At 45.7% G+C, this 14,100-nt stretch overlaps 1 protein-coding gene and 1 long non-coding RNA gene across 6 annotated transcripts in view; one reads left to right on the top strand and one right to left on the bottom strand.

Annotated features, from left to right (window-relative positions):
- FOXP3 (forkhead box P3) overlaps positions 1 to 14,100 on the top strand; it is a 134,221-nt gene that overhangs the window by 28,231 nt on the left and 91,890 nt on the right. The window lies entirely within an intron of this gene.
- LOC134948521 (uncharacterized) overlaps positions 10,542 to 14,100 on the bottom strand; it is a 63,458-nt gene continuing 59,899 nt past the window's right edge. For all 3 annotated transcript variants that reach the window (XR_010182967.1, XR_010182966.1, XR_010182968.1), the window contains one exon: positions 10,542 to 12,768. This is a non-coding gene — a long non-coding RNA (uncharacterized LOC134948521). The remainder of the gene's footprint in view (positions 12,769 to 14,100) is intronic.

Here is a 14,100-nt window from a genome sequence, read left to right as displayed (position 1 = left end):
GGCACTCAATGGCTAAATACTGACCGGCCGGCATACTATACAGTTTAATGGGATCCGGTCATGTGGCCGGTGCTCAGTATCCCTGCAGTCACCATGCCAACACCGGAATCCCGCCCGCTTTCCATGCCGACTGACAGGGACTCTTCCCACTTGTGAAGCGAGCCCGCAAGGGGCTTTGTTGCTCTTGCCCCCCCCCCCGCCAACATTCTGCTTCCAGGATCCCGGGGTCTGTATGCTGAACGCCAGGAACCCCAGTGCCGATCTCCCAGCCCCAACCCGGTTTAATGGCCAGCATGCTGTACGGGTCTAATGACAAACACTACTGTCCTCAGTTCCCTGCCAGCCCCAGGTTCACCTCTCCTCTAGACGTCAGTCACCTGACACAGCAAATCCACCTCCTCTTCTCCGCCTCACCTTTCCACCAACCCATATGAGCATCATGGAACTGCACAAAAGACTAACCTGACTTACGTGCCTATGGTTTGAATGATCTCTGTACACCTGTAGCACATTTTGCTATCTAAAATTACACAATTGTTACTAGAATAATAGAGCAGCATTCTTACTTTAATAATCCTCAACTGCCCAAATCCCGCAGTTTTTTGGTCACCTTGGAACTTATCTCTATGTCATCTACTGGTGTAGTTATTCTTAGTTACCCTGTACTTGTCCTATATTGTCTTCAACTGTAAGTCACTGGTTTCCTGTTTTGATTATGTGCATATGTACTCTGTAATTGGGCGCTGCGGAACCCTTGTGGCGCCATATAAATAAAGGATAATAATAAGAATAATAATCAGCATTATGACAGACAGACAGACAGCTCTCAGTAGCTGCATTGTACTGGAGAAAAGTTTATGTAAAAATGGAAATGTCTTTGTTTATATAAAGCAGACAATGTGCACTATTCAGTATCCTTCTGGGTGACATATAAAAGCTGGTGCTTATATCATATGTGTATAATTGCTGCCCCAGTAGAACCTTTTTTTGACTTGTGGGGAATGGCACCCTGCAGCCTGGAGAGGCGTCTGATGCCCAGCTACCTGACTGCTTCTGTGATCAGTGGCACCAAGAGGGAAGGGGGAGGGTACTAATTACCCGGGCCCAGGTCTGATGGAGGGGCCCAGGTTCACCCCCTCACCTGGTAGCAGCAGCTGCAGCGTTTCTCCTCAGCCTAGCACACACTGCTGTGTGCCGGGCTCACAGTGTGGCCAGGAAGGCACTTAAAAATACAATTTTTTTTAAGGGTGCATGTCCACGCCTCCTGTGATTAGACCACGCCCCCTGAAAGTACCTGGGCCCAAACAGGCTCTCTACTGCCCTGTCTTTGATAACATAACATTAAATGTTCTGAATGAAGGGCCAGCACAGAGGAATTGACCTGCTACACACTGAGTGTTTGATAAGGATGTTTTGCAATCACAGACCCTACTTACCATTTTCTTCAAAGCTTTTCTTTGTAGCTAGTCAATTATTAAAAGACTGCTAATACAGTCCACAAAGCCAACGTTGCAAAGCATATCAGTTATTTACTCTCAAAGTTTTGGTGACATCAGTGTTTGTATTTTACTTCACTCATCCCTACAGAGATGATTTCACTACCTGTTGGTCAGTCTATGAAGCTGTGCACTGCTACTTTTCTCTCCATTATCTCCTATATCGGCCAAGTTCACTGTTTCCGACTGCAAATGTTGCCTCTATGGGTGTTTATGGAGGCTGCTATGCACTCGGATTTACCATGCACTGGAATGCATTTCGGAGGTTGGTCCCGATAGCTAACGCCAACAGAAGATGGTGTTAGCCTGTAGTTAACTATGGTTACTATAATGTAAATTGTAATGAAGAGTGATCCTCCCCATCTGCCCCCGTTGATGCAAGTGCCAGCCCACGGCCGTGCATGCACATTGTCTGCAGGGGACCTGAACCAGGAAGTGTAAGCTATCAGTCTACAACAATGGGTTCTTATCTGAGCCTGTCTCCTGGCAAGAGAGGTCATTTGGGTGAAATAATTGAAATTATTTATTTTTTACAATCAGAAATTTAGGCAAAAATACGTATCACATCCAGGGGCGTAAATACAGGAGACAATGAAAGGCAGTCACCTCCCGCGCCAGCCCTGATGGCGGCGCACTGACCTCCATTGCTCCAGTTTCTGCTTTATGTGCTCCAGAGCAGGAATAAGCAGGGAGGCCAGGCAGCATGTGCGACGCTCCTTCTTCTCCCTGTCTGGGTGCTGCTGGGGTGCTAGAAGTGATTGTGGAGGGTGAATGTGATCTGCAGGAGGTAGGGTTCCTCCTACAGTGGCTGGCACCTATGGGAAGAAACTACCTCTTGAGTGCACACTTCCCCCACCCTAACGTCCCCTTCTCGCAGCTGTACAGGGGGCACAGGCAGCTGCACAGGGGGACACTGTTTACCTTAGCAGATGACCCAGGCTGGGACCCTCCAACAAGCTGGGCCCAGGTAACTAGTACCCACCTTACCTCATCTCTGCACCCCTGGACATAGTTTGTTTCTTGCTGGGACGGGGTGTAGTTAGTGCATGCAAGCTTGGGGGCACCAACAACTATCTCAAGCCCAGTAATATTAAGCCCTGTATCTATCAAGCCCAGTAATATTGTTTCCCTGTGCCACAATTGTATGACCTGTTTTATTATTTTCACGCATTTATTATTATTTTCCTCCAGCAAGCCAGGCCGAAGCTACCATTAGGTGAACCTCGACAGTCGCTTTGGCCGACAAGGTTTAGTGGAAGCCAAAAACCTCTCATTGACTGACATAATGTAAATCAGTGTCTATACAGCGCTATCATATTGGAGCTGGGATATGCTACCTAAGGTGAGAAGGTTCTGCTGAAATTGCCCACCAAAAGGCCTCCTTGGAACTAGTGATGTACACCGGAAATTTTTTGGGTTTTGTGTTTTGGTTTTGGATTCGGTTCCATGGCCGTGTTTTGGATTCGGACGTGTTTTGGCAAAACCTCCCTGAAATTTTTTTGTCGGATTCGGGTGTGTTTTGGATTCGGGTGTTTTTTTTTACAAAAAACACTCAAAAACAGCTTAAATCATAGAATTTGGGGGTCATTTTGATCGCATAGTATTATTAACCTCAATAACCATAATTTCCACTCATTTCCAGTCTATTCTGAACACCTCACACCTCACAATATTATTTTTAGTCCTAAAATTTGCACCAAGGTCCCTGGATGGCTAAGCTAAGCGACCCAAGTGGCGGACACAAACACCTGGCCCATCTAGGAGTGGCACTGCAGTGTCAGACAGGATGGCAGATTTAAAAAATAGTCCCCAAACAGCACATGATGCAAAGAAAAAAAGAGGTGCAATGAGGTAGCTGTGTGACTAAGCTAAGCGACCCAAGTGGCCGACACAAACACCTGGCCCATCTAGGAGTGGCACTGCAGTATCAGACAGGATGGCAGATTAAAAAAATAGTCCCCAAACAGCACATGATGCAAAGAAAAAAAGAGGTGCACCAAGGTCACTGGATGGCTAAGCTAAGCGACCCAAGTGGCCGACACAAACACCTGGCCCATCTAGGAGTGGCACTGCAGTGTCAGACAGGATAGCAGATTTAAAAAATAGTCCCCGAACAGCATATGATGCAAAGAAAAAAAAGAGGTGCAATGAGGTAGCTGTGTGACTAAGCTAAGCGACCCAAGTGGCCGACACAAACACCTGGCCCATCTAGGAGTGGCACTGCAGTGTCAGACAGCATGGCAGATTTAAAAAATAGTCCCCAAACAGCACATGATGCAAAGAAAAAAAGAGGTGCACCAAGGTCGCTGGATGGCTAAGCTAAGCGACCCAAGTGGCCGACACAAACACCTGGCCCATCTAGGAGTGGCACTGCAGTTTTCTAGCGAGAGGATGAGTGCTTCATCCTCATGTGAATCTGAACCACTAGCCATGAACATAGGCCAGGGCCTCAGCCGTTCCTTGCCACTCCGTGTTGTAAATGGCATATTGGCAAGTTTACGCTTCTCATCAGACGCTTTTAAATTTGATCTTTGGGTCATTTTACTGAACTTTTGTAGTATACTTGACGACACAGAGGTAGAGCAATGGACTACTGTACCGTACTGCTATATATATACTGGTGGTCACAGCAACATTCTGCACTGTCCCCTCCTACTATATACTGCGCACAACTAAAATGCAGCACAGGTATGGATGCATAGTATACTTGACGACACAGAGGTAGAGCAGTGGACTACTGTACCGTACTGCTATATATATATATACTGGTGGTCACAGCAATATTCTGCACTGTCCCCTCCTACTATATACTGCGCACAACTAAAATGCAGCACAGGTATGGATGCATAGTATACTTGACGACACAGAGGTAGAGCAGTGGACTACTGTAGCGTACTGCTATATATATACTGGTGGTCACAGCAACATTCTGCACTGTCCCCTCCAACTATATACTGCGCACAACTAAAATGCAGCACAGGTATGGATGCATAGTATACTTGACGACACATAGGTAGAGCAGTGGACTACTGTACCGTACTGCTCTATATATACTGGTAGTCACAGCAACATTCTGCACTGTCCTCCTACTATATACTACAATGCAGCACAGATATGGAGCATTTTTCAGGCAGAGAACGTAGATATTATCAGCACACTGAGCACAGATATTTGCAAGCACACTGAGCACAGATATTTGCAGCACACTGAGCACAGATATTTGCAGCACACTGAGCACAGATATTTGCAGCACACTGAGCAGATATTTGCAGCACACTGAACACAGAAACTGAGAGAACGCAGCCACGTCCTCTCGCTATCATCTCCAAAGCACGAGTGAAAATGGCGGTGACGCGCGACTCTTTATATAGAATACGAATCTCGCGAGAATCCGACAGCCGGATGATGACGTTCGGGCGCGCTCGGGTTAACCGAGCAAGGCGGGAAGATTCGAGTCTGCCTCGGAAGTCGGAACCGTGTAAAATGGGTGAAGTTCGGGGGGGTTCGGATCCCGAGGAACCGAACCCGCTCATCACTACTTGGAACCACTGAATGTTGCCATTAGACATGAAAAACATATAAGGTATCCAACTAACAGTAATATATGAAAACCAAATGGTACATTTAGATTGTTCTGGCTTGGCATTAACATGGAACCAGCAACTCATAATGCAATGATTGGTCTCCTGTTTTTTAAATCAGGCCCCGATATTGTACTCTGAGTTCCATTACTCTGTCATGTACTGGGATGTGTGGAAACCTGTCCTCCCACTTGTGCTTCCTTCTATGGTTTTGTGTTTCACTTTTAGTTTGTAACTTGATTACACCACACCAGAAGACGTAGCTTCCTCAGCACAGACCCTGCTCTCTTGCGGCAGTATAATGGATCCACAGCTGCCACCTAGTGTCTTATTTTTGCATAAACTAAATAAGCTTCTTGTGGGAAAAAACTTATGCAAATCCTTATATACAGTATTACCATAATGTTGCATTCATAACCAGGGTCGTATTGGCCCACAGGGGTACAGGGGAGATCCCTGGTTGGCCACACTGTTTGAGGCCAACCCCCTCCTTTAGGGGTCGAGTGTAAACATTACACTCAAAGCAGCTATGAGGTGTCAGTTATCAAGGGATGCGGTTACATTGCCGGCAGTCGGAATCCTAGCGGTCAGGATACCGACACCGTTATCCCGACCACTGACAATGCTGACAGCCGGAATCCAGTGGTGAGCCCAGTGTGGCCAGCGCACCGAGCCCGCAGCGTGGCGAGCGCACCAAGCCCGCAAGGAGCTTCATTGCACTCGCCCCCACCAGCCGGCACTCTGCCGGCCGGGATCCCGGCGTCAATATGCTGACCGCTGTGATCCCGGCAGCCGGTATACCATACCCAACACTTTATCAAGTATATTCTATAAAATGATAGACAGAATGCTGATAGGTTGCTATGGGTAACTTCTCCATTTGTCCACTTCTCTACTCTTTACACAGCTTAATAGATCTCCCCCAGTGTTCCTCTGCTAATGTGTAATACACACTGATTTGTGTGTTATCTGCAATTGTTTTTGTGAATAGCAATACAGACCCTTCTTCTGCAGCAAAGAGACATTTGCGCACTCCTTTACCGAAATTAGGGGGTGTGGCCTCCCAGGAAATGCTGTACCTGCAAGCCACACCTCCATTTTCCATCACTGTGGGGGCATGTACAGCGTGCCCCCCGTTTCTCTCTCCCATGAATAGATGCAATATGCACAGCCTCTATGTTAAGCAGAGCAGCGAGTGAAATGGGCCTCCCAACTTCCACCCCCACTGGGGGTTACTGTGGTAGTAGGTGGGACTGGGACAGCAGGACAGTTGGGAGGTATGTCATATTCAGGGGAGGATTAGGATGGAAAACCAGCCCTGGAAATTTATAAGCAGTGCTAATGGAGGTGCAGTCTGATGAGGGAGAGGGGTTTGTTGAGGGGGACGGGATACTTCCTCACAGGGTCTGATTGTACGCAGTTGCAGCCTTCTTTGCGTCTTTTGCTGCAGTTGTGTCTGAGACCAGAGGTAGATTGGAAACTAATAGTGGCCCTGTAAAATTTTGTAGAGCAGTACAAGACGTATAACATACCGTGTAACCATGGCAGCATCACTGGATGGCAGAGTTGCTGTACTGCAGAGATGGAATAACAGAATTAATGGGGACAATGCAGTTCTCTAAGTGTGGTGGGCTACCTGTCATGTGGGGGATGGGGTCACATGACAACACACAAAACAGGACCCATAGAGATCAGGAATCTTCCTGGTGAGCCCTATGGCCAATCCGCCCCTGGTCATATTGTACGCTCACCCTTTCCTTGTATCATACTTACCTACTTCTCCCATCTCCTCTCTGGGAGAAGGCACTTTGAGGGGTGGAGCCGGGTTATTGTGTCATTAGGGCCCACCCCAAAATCATTAGCCCCACTCCCTCTATTCTGCACCAGGATTCCCTTGTTAATCTCCTTATCCTGCCCACTTCACTAGGAAGCAGGTGGGATGTGGTAGATGCGGACACTTTTCCGTGGGTGTGGGAGACTGCCCGAAAAATCCGGAGTCTCCCGCAACTTGTAGGAGAGTAGGCAAATATGCCTTGTGCACAGACTAAGTGAGGACTGAACTGCCTCCCCTCCCTTGGACTTACCACGCTTGCCCTACAAGATAGTGAGTTGTTCTACCTTCGCCATGTGTCCACATCCTTCATTTTATCAATATTGTTCCTAGATGTGAGTTTACACTATTTTATACTAATGATTTGTCATCTTACACCGTTTCTATGTATAGTCATTGTAATACTAGTAATACAGACACGTATACTATAAATGCTGACAGGTCATCCTAACAGCAAACAGAGATTCATCTCCTTTTGGGCGGGATTTACTATAAGCAATCGCCGCCTCTCGCCGCCTACCGCAGCGATACTAATCGCATATGTACTAACATATGCGATTAGTGTCGCAATGCGGTATAGGAGGCCCCCCGCGATGATGTCTGCCGGGGTCAGCGGGGGTCTCCGTCACCTCCCAGACTCGGGAGGTGACGTGTGCAGGGAGTCCCGGGCTCCTCCTCCTCCCCCCTGCAGCCGGCAGGAGACAAGGCTGTGATGCGGGGGAGAAGGAGGAGGGGGGCCGCACCAGCAGGCAGCAGCAGCTCAGGTATGCCGGGGGGGAAGGGGGGGGTCGTCGTGAGCGGCGCGGGGCAGCGGCGGGATGCGGCGTGGGGCGGCGGCGGCGGTAAGAATCCCATAGGCTTCTATAGGGTATCGCCATAAAAAGATGGCGATACCCTATGAGGCGAAAACGCGGCGGTCGGGAGTTAGTACATATGAAAATGCGGTAAAACAGGGGTTTTACCGCATTTTCCCTTTAGTAAATCCCGCCCATTATGTTTGGGAAGGATGAGATATTTGTAGTATGTTTTAGAATGTTCTGCATGCTGTCAGAAAACACATATGGTTTGACATACACTCTAGACAGGCCCCATGCACCTGATTAAAGCAGCTATTGCAAACTTGGTAAAACACATTCACCCACAGGATATTTACCTATTCCTTCTGCCTGAACCAGCTCCATTTTTGACTTAAGGGAGTGCACTCCAACTGAATGGTAACCTGCCTACTATTTACTAAACGGTGACAAGAACCCAAACCGCGATTGACCGGAGGACTCCAGCCTTCACCTGCATTTGGCCTAGGAGAGCGTTCCTCTGGCGATAATTGTAAAGGGATCTACCACAAAAGGTAAGTCTTTTCGTGTTGGAATACAATATAAACACACCTTTCTGGATTATGGAGCAATAAAGGAACAGGCATCCAAAGAAGGACTAATACAGTTAGTGAACAGTACCAGTGGGTGTGAAATTGCTTTAATGGGAATTTTATCATGTATTAGTATTGTTGTTTTTATGCATTATGGGGGTCATTCCGACCCGTTCGCATGCAGCAGTTCTTCGCTGCGGTGCGAACGGGTCAGAACTGCGGCTGCACGGCGCACGCGTGTCGTTGATTGGAGAAAGCGATCACAGGCCGGATCGCAAGAAGATTGACAGCGGGGAGGAGGATCGGGGTGTCTACTCACCGTTTCCCAGGCGTGGTAAGGCGTGGTAAGGCGAATGCAGGCGTTTCCAGGCATTTGGAGGGCGGATGTCTGACGTCACAGCCGGGACCTTCATCGCTGGATCCGTCGCACTGGGTAAGTAGCTGCAGGGCTGGTTTTGTTTTGCACAAAACTTTTTTAGCATAGCAGGGCTGCACAAGCGATCGCAGCCCTGCTATGCTAAAATACACTTCCCCCATAGGTGGCGACGAGTTGATCGCACGAGCAGCAAAAAGTTGCTACGTGTGATCAACTCGGAATGACCCCCATAGTGCGATATGAAATTTTAAAGTGTATATTACATTGATTACTGAGATAATAAAACACACATACAAGCGCTGCTTTAGTTCTTTTTCAATTTATTGGTAAAACACATTTTTGCCTAAACTCCCAGATGATCTGGGAGGCTCGCTCAGATACCTGAAAAGAGGGTAAGTCACCCAGAGGCCTCACACGATCCACTGGCTTCCCGAGCAGCTTGATTTGTGGTAAACACAACATTGTACGAGAAAAGGATGAGGCCATGGGGCTGCAATCATGGGCTGCGGTAGAGGGGGGTAAGACTGCAGGAGCGGAGGTTAGACTTACCGCAGTCCGTCGGGTTTTTTGACCATGGGGGATCCCGATGTAGGTATTCCTACAGTCGGAATTCCGTAACCAATCCAATGAAGCAATCTCGTACAATTTGCCTACCATATACTGTACATATAAATTATGTGCTTCTGAGTTTGATAATTGTGAGTTTTATGTTGATCTTTTTGAATTTTTCTTATATTTTTATTTTTAGCTGCTTACTGTTTTTGAGAGCCCAGTTGTTGGCTGATGTTCATATGTAACAAAAATGTAGGAACGATTCTGAGCTGAAGTTCCCTATAAAGCTTTCGCTGTTGGAGAATCAGTTTTTCCTTTGTGCAGTAGATGTCCGTGAATATAATACATGTTTGTCATGACTGATAATAAGCTGATCAGATTTTTAGTGTACAATATTACCCTTTGCTACACAAATAATTATTGAAATGAGCGAGGGAATTCTTTCAGCCGTGGCAAAAAAATGTATTTTACAGAAATGGATACATCCATCTCCTCCTTCCCTACGAATGTTTAGAGATAAACTCTTTCACGTATTTAAAATGGATTGGATGGAGACTTCGGGGATCATTCCGAGTTGATCGCTAGCTAAAAATGTTCGCTGCGATTAATGAAAAAAACAGCACTTCTGCGCATGCATATGCGGCGCAGTGCGCATGCGCGACGTACTTTCACAACGGCCAGTGTATTTTTACACAAGGTCTAGCGAAGCATTTTAGTCACACTGCTGGCCGCAGAGTGATTAACATGAAGTGGGCGTTTCTGGGTGTCAACTGACTGTTTTCAGGGAGTGTTCGAAAAAACGCAGGCGTGCCAGGAAAAATGCAGTCGTGGCTGGCCGAACGCAGGGCGTGTTTGTGACGTCAAATCCGGAACTGAATGGTCTGAAGTGATCTCAAGCGCTGAGTAGGTCTGGAGCTACTCAGAAACTGCACAATTTTTTTTAGTAGTCGCTCTGCGATCCTTTCGTTCGCACTTCTGCTAAGCTAAGATACACTCCCAGAGAGCGGCGGCTTAGCGTTTGCACGGCTGCTAAAAACAGCTAGCGAGCAATCAACTCGGAATGACCCCCATCATTACATAAAGAACAACGCATTGAGAATTTTTTTGATGTTTGGGAATCTTTTATTGATACTTTAAACATCTCAGTAAAGAAACAGATTCACAATTGTTGTCGTACAACTTTATGGTATGAGACTAAAATATTTTTATCTGATCCTCCCATTTGATTAGGTTAAAATACTTTTCTGACTGGGAGTCATTGGCCTGTAAGCGATCCTTCGCCCTCCTCTTTTTCTTGCTCTATCCACCCTTCTTCTCTTTTCCCTACTCTTCTATAACCTCTTCTCCTCTTTTTATCCTTTTTTTCTTCTCTTCTTTCTCTCTCCATGAGAGATTGCTCTTTAATTATCGATTACATAACTTGCTGATATTCTACGGCTTCTATGTTTTTGATAAAACGTCCTGTATCACAGTCATTCTATAATGCATTGTTTTTAATTTACTACTTCAATTATTGCTTTGTTGGTATTTTAACTAAAATGTTTACAAGAAAAAAGCAATAAAAACATTTTTGAAAAAAAAGAAAAGAAATGAGCGAGGGTTTAAGGCTTGTATAAATGGCCTGTTTGCTCTAAAAGGTTAATTTGGCCATGGAACTTGCTACACAAGGACACTGATGTCATGAGTTGGAAATGGCTGATGACAAAGGAAATGAGCTTGTAGTACGTGTAAAGTCAATATCAAACAGACTCAAACACTATATGGAGGAAGCTTCACATACACATTTGTGGAGCTACATCAATGTTAGATTTAGTGTCTGTAGCCTGTATTAATGCTGTTTATTTCAGAGATGGGGTCATGGTGTGGAGGTTGAGTGCCCTCTCCATGTTTGAGCACTGTTGGAGGGAGCGATATGGATTATGAAATATTCTCACTATAAAGCGATGCTAAATATATTCATAAATAAATATTTTGTATTATTGCACTATTAAATATCAAATGCTCATTAGTATTGCACTAGTGTTTTTTTTTGCTAAAACTATTTTTGTGCCAAAGCTTGTTTGGAGGATCTGCTTACATAACCAGCTTGATAGCACTATACGTCACTACTCTCACAGATCCCGCGGAGTGGCAACTACAGTTTAATGCTAAAAAATGCAAAATCATGCACTTGGGTCTCAAAAACTTAAAGGCTAAGTATAGTATCAAGGGTACTATAATGGAAACTACTGGGGAGGAAAGAGATGTAGGAGTCACTATTTCAAGTGACTTGAAGGCAGGAAAGCAATGCAACAAAGCAATGAGAAAGGCAAGTCAGATGCTTGGTTGCATAGGGAGAGGAATCAGTAGCAGGAAAAAAGAAGTGATAATGCCACTGTATAGGTCATTGGTACGGCCCCATATGGAATACTGTGTCCAGTTCTGGAGACCCTATCTCCAGAAGGATATAAATACATTAGAGAGTGTACAAAGAAGGGCAACTAAAATGGTGCATGGCCTACATCACAAAACTTACCCGGAAAGGCTAAAAGATCTTAACATGTATAGTTTGGAGGAGAGAAGGGAAAGGGGGGACATGATAGAAACTTTCAAATATATCAAGGGTCTTAACAAAGTTCAGGAGGGAAACATTCTTCAAAGGAAAAGAAGTATTAGAACTTGAGGGCATACATTGAGACTGGAGGGGGGGAGGTTCAGGGGAAATTTAAGGAAAAATTACTTCACAGAAAGGGTAGTGGATAAGTGGAATAGCCTTCCATCAGAGGTGGTAGAGGCTAAGACTGTAGGGCAATTTAAACATGCTTGGGATAGGCATATGAATATCCTTACAAAGAATTAAGGTTAAAAAAGGGTTGAGATTGCCTAAAGGATAAAATAAAAAAGGGGCAGACTAGATGGGCCAAGTGGTTCTTATCTGCCGTCAAATTCTATGTTTCTATGAGACACTTTTTTCAGGTAGTCCCCTGCACCCCTGGAATAATGGGCACTCCTCCCGCATCCCACCGACTTCCGAGTGAAGTGTGCAGAATGGGGAGATAAATACCTTGAATTTGCTGTTTCTGGTGGGGGCGAGGCCTAATTACACCATTCTATTGTAATTGCGCCATCTGAGCGCCACCCCTTTTCAAATCGGTGTCATTTGCGGCAATTTACAGTGAGGGGGCAGGGCCTAAGGAGGCAACTGGTGTGGCCCCGCCTCCACCACTTCTCACCTGCCCGGAGAGTAAAATTCAACTGCTGACAAATATGTATTGGCCTGATTCATAGATGTATCGATGTATGCGCAGTTGAGTATTATCGGCATTCTGCACAGGTCCCACCATGGTCCTGCGACAGTCACAGAGAGGATTCATTTGCACAGTGTTTGACAATCAGCAGTCGTTTCGGTAGGTAACGGGGTAGTGGTGGAAAATCTCAGGAGCGCTGTGACCTCTGCATACCTCCTCTACGTTCTATTGCGCACAGCTTCCCCCTGTTGACTGCTTAATCTGTTCTCCATCATTGCGACACTAGCCAGGAGGCTGCCTGGCCCCCATGCTCCTTAAACGCTCTGTCGGCCCCTAATTCTGCAATCAAAAAAAGAACTTGGTCAGTACATGTAACGTGACATTTGTCACTATATAGGTGGAGGTCTATCAAACCAATGAAACAGAACGAGTGGGGATGGTCCTTATAGCAACCAATCCGTTTTTAACTATCATTTTATAGACTATTAGATAAATGTTATGTAGCCCATACACTTGTGCGATAGGGCATACAATCCTTCGACTTCGACCGCATCTGTGAGAGTAATTGAAGGAATGTGTATGCACATTTAAGGTACCATGCGATGCGCGGGCACGCCACTTGAATATCGCGTCTTATGGTAGTATGTGCTGCCCTTAATATTTATCGCATTGCATGCGATCGCATGTGTTTTTAAAGCACATGCAATATATCGCAGTGTGATGGGCACCCCCCAGGAGTGGCCTGAGGCCGCTCCCACTCGGCGGTGACGTGCCCATCACATGATTACCATGCGATCTATCGCATGATCGCACGGTAATCAATTTGGCAATTCAGGTGCGATTTCATTGCACCTGAACTGCCGGTGTGATGCCCTGCGATGTCGCGTCGCGGGGCATCGCACAAGTGTATGGGCACCTGATTGGTTACTATTTGTAATACGCCCACTTGCCCTCTTTAGAAGGTTTAATAATTTTCCCTCAGAGTCTGTAAAATATCCTATATCTATCTATAGGGGGGGGGGGGGGGGGGGATTCAAGTGTTTTGCCTGGGACCCGATTGAACAATTCAAGTGTTGCTCCGTTCAGGCATGCACAGCCGCTGGCGCTGACATTACTGTTATGCTGATCGTCATTTTGACGGGCTTGTAACTAGTGGTATAATAAATAATAATACAGTATTTTTCCATCATGTGCATACACTCTTTCTGTCCTTGCTATTAATTATAAGTGCTAGTGCTATATAAATGAATGTAATATTGTTATATATTTTAGTTGTTACTTATTTAGTTTTAATACAAAGGGGTAAATTTACTAAAGATGTTGCCCATAGCAACCAACCAGATTCTAGCTATCATTTTCTAGGATGCAGTAGAGAAATGATAGACAGAATTTTATTGGTTGCTACAGGCAACATCACCACATTTCTTTTTCTTTTTTTTACCTTTAGTAAATCTACCCCAAAGTTTTGGGTTCTGTAATTTCGGCAAGTTATATTTATTCAAAGCTCTGTCAAAATCATTTCTTTGTTTTGAAAACTCAGTGAGTCCTTCCCCTCTAAAGGTTACTGAGAGGTGTAGATACCCAAGAAAGTAAAATCCGTTACACATATATCATTTGAGAAGAGACGCAGGAAGGGAAGCATCAGATAGAGAGACACATCCTACGTGGGCT

This window comes from Pseudophryne corroboree, chromosome 8 (genome assembly GCF_028390025.1).
Source record: "Pseudophryne corroboree isolate aPseCor3 chromosome 8, aPseCor3.hap2, whole genome shotgun sequence".
Classification (NCBI taxonomy): Eukaryota; Metazoa; Chordata; class Amphibia; order Anura; family Myobatrachidae; genus Pseudophryne; species Pseudophryne corroboree.
Note: the sequence above shows the minus strand (reverse complement) of the source record. Positions and strands in the feature narration are given on the sequence as shown.